General features: G+C 42.4%; 2 pseudogenes; one reads left to right on the top strand and one right to left on the bottom strand.

The window, feature by feature from the left end:
- The first annotated feature begins 1065 nt into the window (after nt 1-1065).
- Nucleotides 1066-1181, top strand: LOC124596854 (annotated as a pseudogene).
- Nucleotides 1182-3094: 1913 nt separating this feature from the next.
- Nucleotides 3095-3211, bottom strand: LOC124597489 (annotated as a pseudogene).
- Between the last annotated feature and the right edge of the window lie 5616 nt (nt 3212-8827).

Below are 8827 nucleotides of genomic sequence, written 5' to 3'. Positions count from 1 at the left end.
GATCACCCGGTAAGTCAAAACTCGGACCAAGAGGATCGTGAGACATAAATGAAAGGACTACAATTACGAGAGTTTGTCCAGAATGTAGGGCAAGGTTGCTATCGATGATCCGCTTCCGCCGATGGGCTGGCTCGAATTCTCTGTGGATATTGCCGAGAGGTACAATCTAGCAGTCATCAAGTGTACCCCGTGTTGTTGCCAAAGATTCGCAATCTTAGTTGTGAGTCGTTCCACAAACACAAAAAGCTCAGTGAAAAAGGTAAGATTTGCACTATGTTCTTGTAATTGAATAGTATTAATCAATCAAACGTCTTATCGACGCTGTAATGTGATTAAATTCCTGCAGCCATCGTTTAAAAGTACGAGAAATTCGCGTCATTTTGTCATATTCATTGTATCAGGTTACGTGCCGTGGACGGAAACTAGGTGTTGTCACCATATTTTATGGACTACAAGACGCTACGGACTATAAGACGCACCTTAATTTTCAAGCAATTTTCTTAAAAATTGCATTTTTACCAATTTTATTATTAGACTGCAAAGCCAGACTAAATAAATTCTTATTGTTAGTTTCTAAAGTCGAACAGACAGTTAAAATCCCTGAAAATCATCAAAACTTTCTTCTTCTTATTCTTCTTCCTCTTCGTTGTCGACGTTGTGCTATTCATATATTAGATGGTCTTCAATCCCATCGAGAGTGTTACTTACGCCACACTTCTTGCAAGATTTAACAATAATGTCTTCTCTCACTGTAGAAAACGACAGTTTTATTCACTGACCCATTTGTTTGATTGTAGGTCGTTTCAAAACTCCCTTCGACGTGAATTCATGTTGTGTTTCATCCATCATCCATCTGTTCCATTCCTCTCTTATATACACATTAAATGGTTTATTTATCGCGACATCTAGGGGTTGCAGTTGTGAAGTATGTCCTCCTGGAATAACAGCAAGCTCTGTATTTCGCTGCCTCAATTGCTCTTTCACAGAATTTTTGAAATAACTACTAAACTGATTCAGCACAACAAGACAACTCTTCAATAAAGCACCTTTCCTTCTCTCCCACGGGGCAACGGCCTTGCCGCAGTGGATACACCGGTTCCCGTGAGATCACCGAAGCTAAGCGCTGTTGGGCGTGGCGACACTTGGATGGGTGACCATCCAGACACCATGCGCTGTTGCCATTTTTCGGGGTGCACTCAGCCTCGTGATGCCAGTTGAGGAGCTACTCGACCGAATAGTAACGGCTTCGGTCAAGAATACCATCATAACGACCGGGAGAGCGGTGTGCTGACCCCACGCCCCTCCTATCCGCATCCTCCTTGAGGATGACACGGCGGTCGGATGGTCCCGGTTGGTCACTCGTGGCCTGAAGACTGAGTGCTTCTCTCCCACACTCTGTTAATTCATAACATCATACCAGCTTCGTCCATCCAACCGCTCTCATGTACGTGAACAACATCACCTGGCGATATTCGAGGTTTTGGCAATTTTTTTTTTTTTTTCAGTATCGTCGGGATAACTTGAAAGGACAGCAGTGTACTGTATCTCTTCATGTCCGTAGCTTTTATGCGGTAGTTACAGTTTTAGCACCTTTCATGGCAACAGTTTTGTCATTCGGCACATGGAGTTTCGTCCGTATTCGCTATTTGACATAGTTCCACACTGGTTCTCTTTCGATGTTAATAATAAAGTGATGGAAAGATAATATTTTCTCATCATACATATGTTGCATTTTCTTAGGTATTTTTGTTTTGGTACACATGCTAAGTCCATGACGTTTTATAAATCTTTAGCACCAACCATCTCTACTCTTAAAGTCTGTTAAGTTCCACTGTAGCGCTAGCTTAAGTGAGTGTATTTGAATCATTTTTGTATTAATTCCAGTGCCATTTTGATGGTGCCCTTGAATCTGGAAGGTGTAACTAACTGCTGTAAATAAAACATTTCTGATTTCCACTGTGGTTTCCACTTCGCAACCGACCGGAATATTGTATCTGCACAACCATCATATAAAAGTCTATGCAGAGTTTAATGTTGCACTCACGAAACCTACCAGTAACAAAACAACACGAAGGGAGCACTACAAGCAGGAAACTGCAGGGCGATCTGGAATTCTAAAACCATGCATCAGTGCTGCAAATGTCCGTTACAGGAAAACGACGAGCAGAAACCGAACAATAGAATAAAGCCATTTCGACGGATGAGTCTTGTTTCATATTGTTTCCAATTTATGGCCGATTTACTTCCCAATAATGAAACATGGCGAGACTTTGGTGATGATTTGAACAGCCATATTGTTGACACGTGCAAAATCGCATTACAGCCATTTTGGCTGATCTGGTTCATTCCATGGTACAATGTTCGTTCCTCACTGGTGATATTGTGTTCCAAGACAACAGGACCCTTGTTTACAGAGCTCAAATAGTCTAGGACGTTTTCTTACCATGAAAATGTACGGTCGCATCTCCCCTGGCCATATCTCCATATCTCAATATTATTGAAACATTGCAGTCTACTTTTGGGAGAAGAACGCGTGATTGCTTTCCACCTCCATCTTTTATTGGCCGTAACTAAACATTTGTGGACCTATGTTTATATTAACTTTTTTCTTCAGTTTTTCTTGTAGAATAATATATTAACATATGTGCACATCTTCGTGAACCACCTTGTATAAGACAGTTAAAGAACGGATACTTAAAATTACAGACTAATATCCTCAGCGTCGATTACCTGCGGAATTTTAAACGTATTCTAAGATCGAATACAATAAATTTCATAGAGAGAGGAAAGCTTCTACCAACAAATTAACATAGAGCATGGTTGCACAGTGGTTAGCACACTGGACTCGCACTCGGGAGGTAAACTGCTCAGTCCCGCATCCGGTCATCCTTAGCACTCCGTCTTCAGGCCACAAGTGGCCCATCGGGACCATCCGACCGCCGTGTCATCCTCAGTTGAGAATGCGGATAGGAGGGGCGTGTGGCCAGCACACCGCTCTCCCGGTCGTTATGATGGTTTTCTTTGAGCGGAGCCGCTACTATTCGGTCGATTAGCTCCTCAATTGGCATCACGAGGCTGAGTGCACCCCGAAAAATGGCAACAGCACATGACGGCTGGATGGTCACCCATCCAAGTGCTAACCACGCCCGACAGTGCTTAACTTCGGTGATCTCACGGGAACCGGTGTATCCACTGGGGCAAGGCCGTTGCCTCGGTCATCCTTAGGTTTTCCGTTATTTCCCTAAATCAGTTCAGGCACATGCCCGGATGGTTCCTTTGAAACGGCACGGCCGACTTCCTTCCCCATCCTTCCATAATCCGATGTAGGAAACTTCGCTTGCGTGGAACTCAACTTCCCCTTTTCTCCTATGATGACCTGCGAACGATGGACGAGGGACGACAAACAGAACCTATATTTCTAGATTTTCGGAAGGCGTTTGACAGGGAGGCCCACAACGGAACAATTTCTTAGTTACGTTACTGCCTCTAAGACGTTCGTATCCTGGCTGGAAAGTGTTTATCGTAGACAAGTGTCCCAGGGACGTGCAGTGTTCTTTATGGTCTGATAGATAGCGTGGGCAGCAATCTGCAACCGTCTGATGATGACACTGTAGTGCACAGGAAGGTTTCATCGTTTAATGACGGTCGGAGGATACATTATAACTTGGATAGAACTTATACTTGATGTGTTGAATGGCACCTTGGTCTAAACGTTGTAAAATATAAGTTAATCCAAATTCGGAAAAACAATCCTGTACACCTCGAATACAGTGTTAGCGGCGTGCAGATTGAGACAGTAACGTCATCCGTGCGGACACTCGTGGGCCTTAAAGCACCCGCTTCCACAACACAGGATGGTGCCGCTCCTGATCTAATCCACATGGTGGATTAAAGACGAGGACCGAAGTGATGGAGAAAATGGCTGTGAGCACTATGGGATTTAACTTCTGAGGCCATCACTCCCCTAGAACGTAGAACTACTTAAACCTAACTAACCTAAGGACATCACACACATCCATGCCCGAGGCAGGATTCGAACCTGCGGTCGCGCGGTTCCAGACTGTAGCGCCAAGAACCGCTCGGCCACCCCGGTCGGCATGTGACGGACAGCTTGGATGCGGTTTTCAGGCGTATTCGCACATCCCACTAGGCGAATACCAGGCTTGAACTCACGTCCTTTTTTATTTTTTCATCCCCTCTTACGAGATTTGGCTGTATCTAGAGCTTAACCCTCTTCTTTAATACTGTTGGGACTCCAAATATCTATGTTATTTGGGAAAAATTGATATTTCCTGTTTTACTTCAAATATTGATTATCCAGTTCAACACAATAATTCTTCAATAATACATTATATGTCTTCTATTCCTATCCGTTATTACATTCTTCCTTTTTCATACTTAATCTGCTTCTTCCTCTTTTCTTCTTGTTCCTGAGGGGAAACGATGTTATATCCCGGTATTCGCCTTACGGGTAGGGAAAACCCTACAAAAGCCAAATCTGGGATAATGTATCTCATATAACGTTTTACTTTATATCGAATTTTTCTCTAGTATCTCACTTAATTTGTTTAATTTTTATTGTATAACTGACATTTACACTTCAGCTTTCATTAACTAAATGGCTAATATTATTAGAAGGTCCAAGTGGAATTGTTCTATCAAATTCTTCATTAGTCTCCCTAATACATTGTGCTCTAATGTGTGATGGAAATTTATACTCGTAGCGTCGAAAAATAAAATGCATAAATTCTTCTTTTAATACTTTAGTTGTTAAAGTGTCAGAATGAAGTCTATTCATTCCTATATTGCTGACATGCTCAATAAGTCGGCGCTGTAGCGGTAATATATTTGTTGTTGTTGTTGTGGTCTTCAGTCCTGAGACTGGTTTGATGCAGCTCTCCATGCTACCCTATCCTGTGCAAACTTCTTCATCTCTCAGTACCTACTGCAGCCTACATACTTCTGAATCTGCTTAGTGTATTCATCTCTTGGTCTCCCTTTACGATTTTTACCCTCCACGCTGCCCTCCAGTACCAAATTGGTGATCCCTTGATGCCTCAGAACACGTCCTCCCAACCGATCCCTTCTTCTAGTCAAGTTGTGCCACAAACTCCTCTTCTCCCCTATTCTATTCAATGCCTCCTCATTAGTTATGTGATCTACCCATCTAATCTTCAGCATTCTGCTGTAGCACCACATTTCGAAAGCTTCTATTCTCTTCTTGTCTAAATTATTCATCGTCCATGTTTCACTTCCATACATGGCTACACTCCATACAAATACTTTCAGAAACGACTTCCTGACACTTAAATCAATATTCGATGTTAACAAATTTCTCTTCTTCAGAAACGCTTTCCTTGCCATGGCCAGTCACCATTTTATATCCTCTCTACTTCGACCATCATCAGTTATTTTGCTCCCCAAATAGCAAAACTCATTTACTACTTTAAGTGTCTCATTTCCTAATCTAATTCCCTCAGCATCACCCGATTTAATTCGACTACATTCCATTATCCTCGTTTTGCTTTTGTTGATGTTCATCTTATATCCTCCTTTCAAGACACTGTCCATTCCGTTCAACTGCTCTTCCAACTGCTTTACTGTCTCTGACAGAATTACAATGTCATCGGCAAACCTCAAAGTTTTTATATCTTCTCCATGGATTTTAATACTTACTCCGAACTTTTCTTTTGTTTTCTTTACTGCTTCCTCAATATACAGATTGAATAGCATCTGGGAGAGGCTACAAACCTGTCTCACTCCCCTCCCAACCACTGCTTCCCTTTCATGTCCCTCTACTTTTATAACTGCCATCTAGTTTCTGTACAAATTGTAAATAGCCTTTCGCTCCCTATATTTTACCCCTGCCACTTTCAGAATTTGAAAGAGAGTATTCCATTCAACATTGTCAAAAGCTTTCTCTAAGTCTACAAATGCCAGATTCAAATGGCTCTGAGCACTATGGGACTTAACATCTTAGGTCATCAGTCCCCTAGAACTCAGAACTACTTAAACCTAACTAACCTAAGGACATCACACAACACCCAGCCATCACGAGGCAGAGAAAATCCCTGACCCCGCCGGGAATCGAACCCGGGAACCCGGGCGTGGGAAGCGAGAACGCTACCGCACGACCACGAGATGCGCTACAAATGCCAGAAATGTAGGTTTGCCTTTCCTTAGTGTTTCTTCTAAGATAAGTCGTAGGGTCAGTATTGCCTCACGCGTTCCAACATTTCTACGGAATCCAAACTTATCTTCCCCGAGGTCAGCTTCTACCAGTTTTTCCATTCGTCTGTAAAGAATTCGCGTTAGTATTTTGCAGTTGTGACTTATTAAACTGATAGTTCGCTAATTTTCACATGTGTTAATACGTGCTTTCTTTGGGGTTGGAATTACTAAATTCTTCACGAAGTCTGAGGGAATTTGGCCTGTCTCATACATCTTGCTCACCAGATGGTAGAGTTTTGTTAGGCCTGGCTCTCCCAAGGCTGTCAGTAGTTCTAATGGAATGTTGTCTACTCCCGGGGCCTTGTTTCCACTCAGGTCTTTCAGTGCTCTGTCAAACTCTTCACGCAGTATCTTGTCTCCCATTTCGTCTTCATCGACATCCTCTTCCATTTCCATAATATCATCCTCTAGTACATCACCCTTGTATAGACCCACTATCTACTCCTTCCACCTTTCTGCTTTCCCTTCTTTGCTTAGAACTGGGTTTCCATCTGAGCTCTTGATATCCATGCAAGTGGTTCTCTTTCTCCGAATGTTTCTTTAATTTTCCTGTAGGCAGTATCTATCTTACCCTTCGTGAGAAGCCTCTACATCCTTACATTTGTCCTCTAGCCATCCCTGCTTAGCCATTTTGCACTTCTTGTCGATCTCATTTTTGAAACGTTTGTATTCTTTTTTGCCTGCTTCACTTACTGCATTTTTGTACTTTCTCCTTTCATCAATTAAATTCAATATCTCTTCTGCTCCCCATGGATTTCTACTAGCCCTCGTCTATTTACCTACTTTATCCTCTGCTGCCTTCACTACTTCATCCCTCAAAGCTACCCATTCTTCTTCTACTGTATTTCTTTCCCCCATTCCTGTCAATTGTTCACTTGTGCTGTCTCTGAAACTCTGTACATCCTCTGGTTCTTTAAGTTTATCCAGGTCCCATCTCCTCAAATTCCTACCTTTTTGCAGTTTCTTCAGTTTTAATCTACAGTTCATAACCAATTGATCGTGGTCAGAGTCCACATCTGCCCCTGGAAATGTCTTACAATTTAAAATCTGGTTACTTAATCCCTCTCTTACCATTATATAAACTATCTGAAACCTTTTAGTATCTCCAGGGTTCTCCCATGTATACAACCTTCTTTCATGATTCTTGAACCAAGTGTTAGCTATGATTAAGTTACGCTCTGTGCAAAATTCTACCAGGCGGCTTCCTCCTTCATTTCTTAGCCCCAATCCATATTCACCTACTACGTTTCCTTCTCTTCCTTTTCCTACTGTCGAATTCCAGTCACCCATGACTACTAAATTTTCGTCTCTCTTCACTATCTGAATAATTTCTTTTATCTCATCATACATTTCATCAATTTCTTCATCATCTGCAGAGCTAGTTGGCATTTAAACTTGTACTACTGTAGTACGCGTGGGCTTCGCGTCTATCTTGGCCATAATAATGTGTTCACTATGCTGTTTCACATGTTCACATGTGTGTGAAATCTTATGGGACTTAACTGCTAAGGTCATCAGTCCCTAAACTTACACACTACTTAATCTAAATTATCCTAAGGACAAACACACATACCCATGCCCGAGGGAGGACTCGAACCTCCGCCGAGACCAGCCGCACAGTCCATGACTGAACGCCTTAGACCGCTCGGCTAATCCCGCGCGGCCTATGCTGTTTGTAGTAGCTTACCCGGATTCCTATTGTTTTATTCATTATTAAACCTACTCCTGCATTACTTCTATTTGATTTTGTATTTATAACCCTGTATTCACCTGACCAAAAGTCTTGTTCCTCCTGCCACCGAACTTCACTAATTCCCACTATATCTAACTTTAACCTACCCATTTTTCTTTTTCAATTTTCTAACCTACCTGCCCGATTAAGGGATCTGACATTCCACGCTCCGATCCGTAGAACGCCAGTTTTCTTTCTCTTGATAACGACGTCCTCCGGAGATCCGAATGGGGGACTATTTTACCTCCAGAATATTTTACCAAAGAGGAAGTCATCATCATTTAAGCATACAGTAAAGCTGCATGCCCTCGGGAAAAATTACGGCTGTAGTTTCCCCTTGCTTTCAGCCGTTCGCAGTACCACAACATCAAGGCCGTTTTGGTTAGCGTTACAGGGCCAGATCAGTCACTCATCCAGACTGTTGCCCCTGCAACTACTGAAAAGGCTGCTGCCCCTCTTCAGGAACCACACGTTTTTCTGGCCTCTCAACAGATACCCCTGCGTTGTGGTTGCACCTACGGTATGGCTATCTGTATCGTTGAGGCACGCAAGCCTCCCCACAAACGGCAAGGTCCATGGTTCATGGGAGGGAGTGGGGGTAATATATTTACTGAATTATATATGTTTTGATTTGTAATATAGAGACTTGATCTAGTAGCAATTCGTAGGATTCTTCTTTCTGTGATTATAAGTCTTCCTTTTTGCTGTTTACTTGCAATGCAATCTGGCGCCCCATATTCCAAGACTGGTTTTATAAACGTTTAACAAGTATAAGTTAATGTACTATTGGGTGCTCCTCTTATACGTCCCCTAATTAACTTTAGAAGTCCGATTCATCTCCTTGCGTTTACTACGATATTATCT

This window comes from Schistocerca americana, chromosome 2 (assembly GCF_021461395.2).
Source record: "Schistocerca americana isolate TAMUIC-IGC-003095 chromosome 2, iqSchAmer2.1, whole genome shotgun sequence".
Taxonomy (NCBI): Eukaryota; Metazoa; Arthropoda; class Insecta; order Orthoptera; family Acrididae; genus Schistocerca; species Schistocerca americana.
The sequence above is the reverse complement of the archived record's forward strand: the minus strand, read 5'-3'. Positions and strand labels throughout refer to the sequence as shown.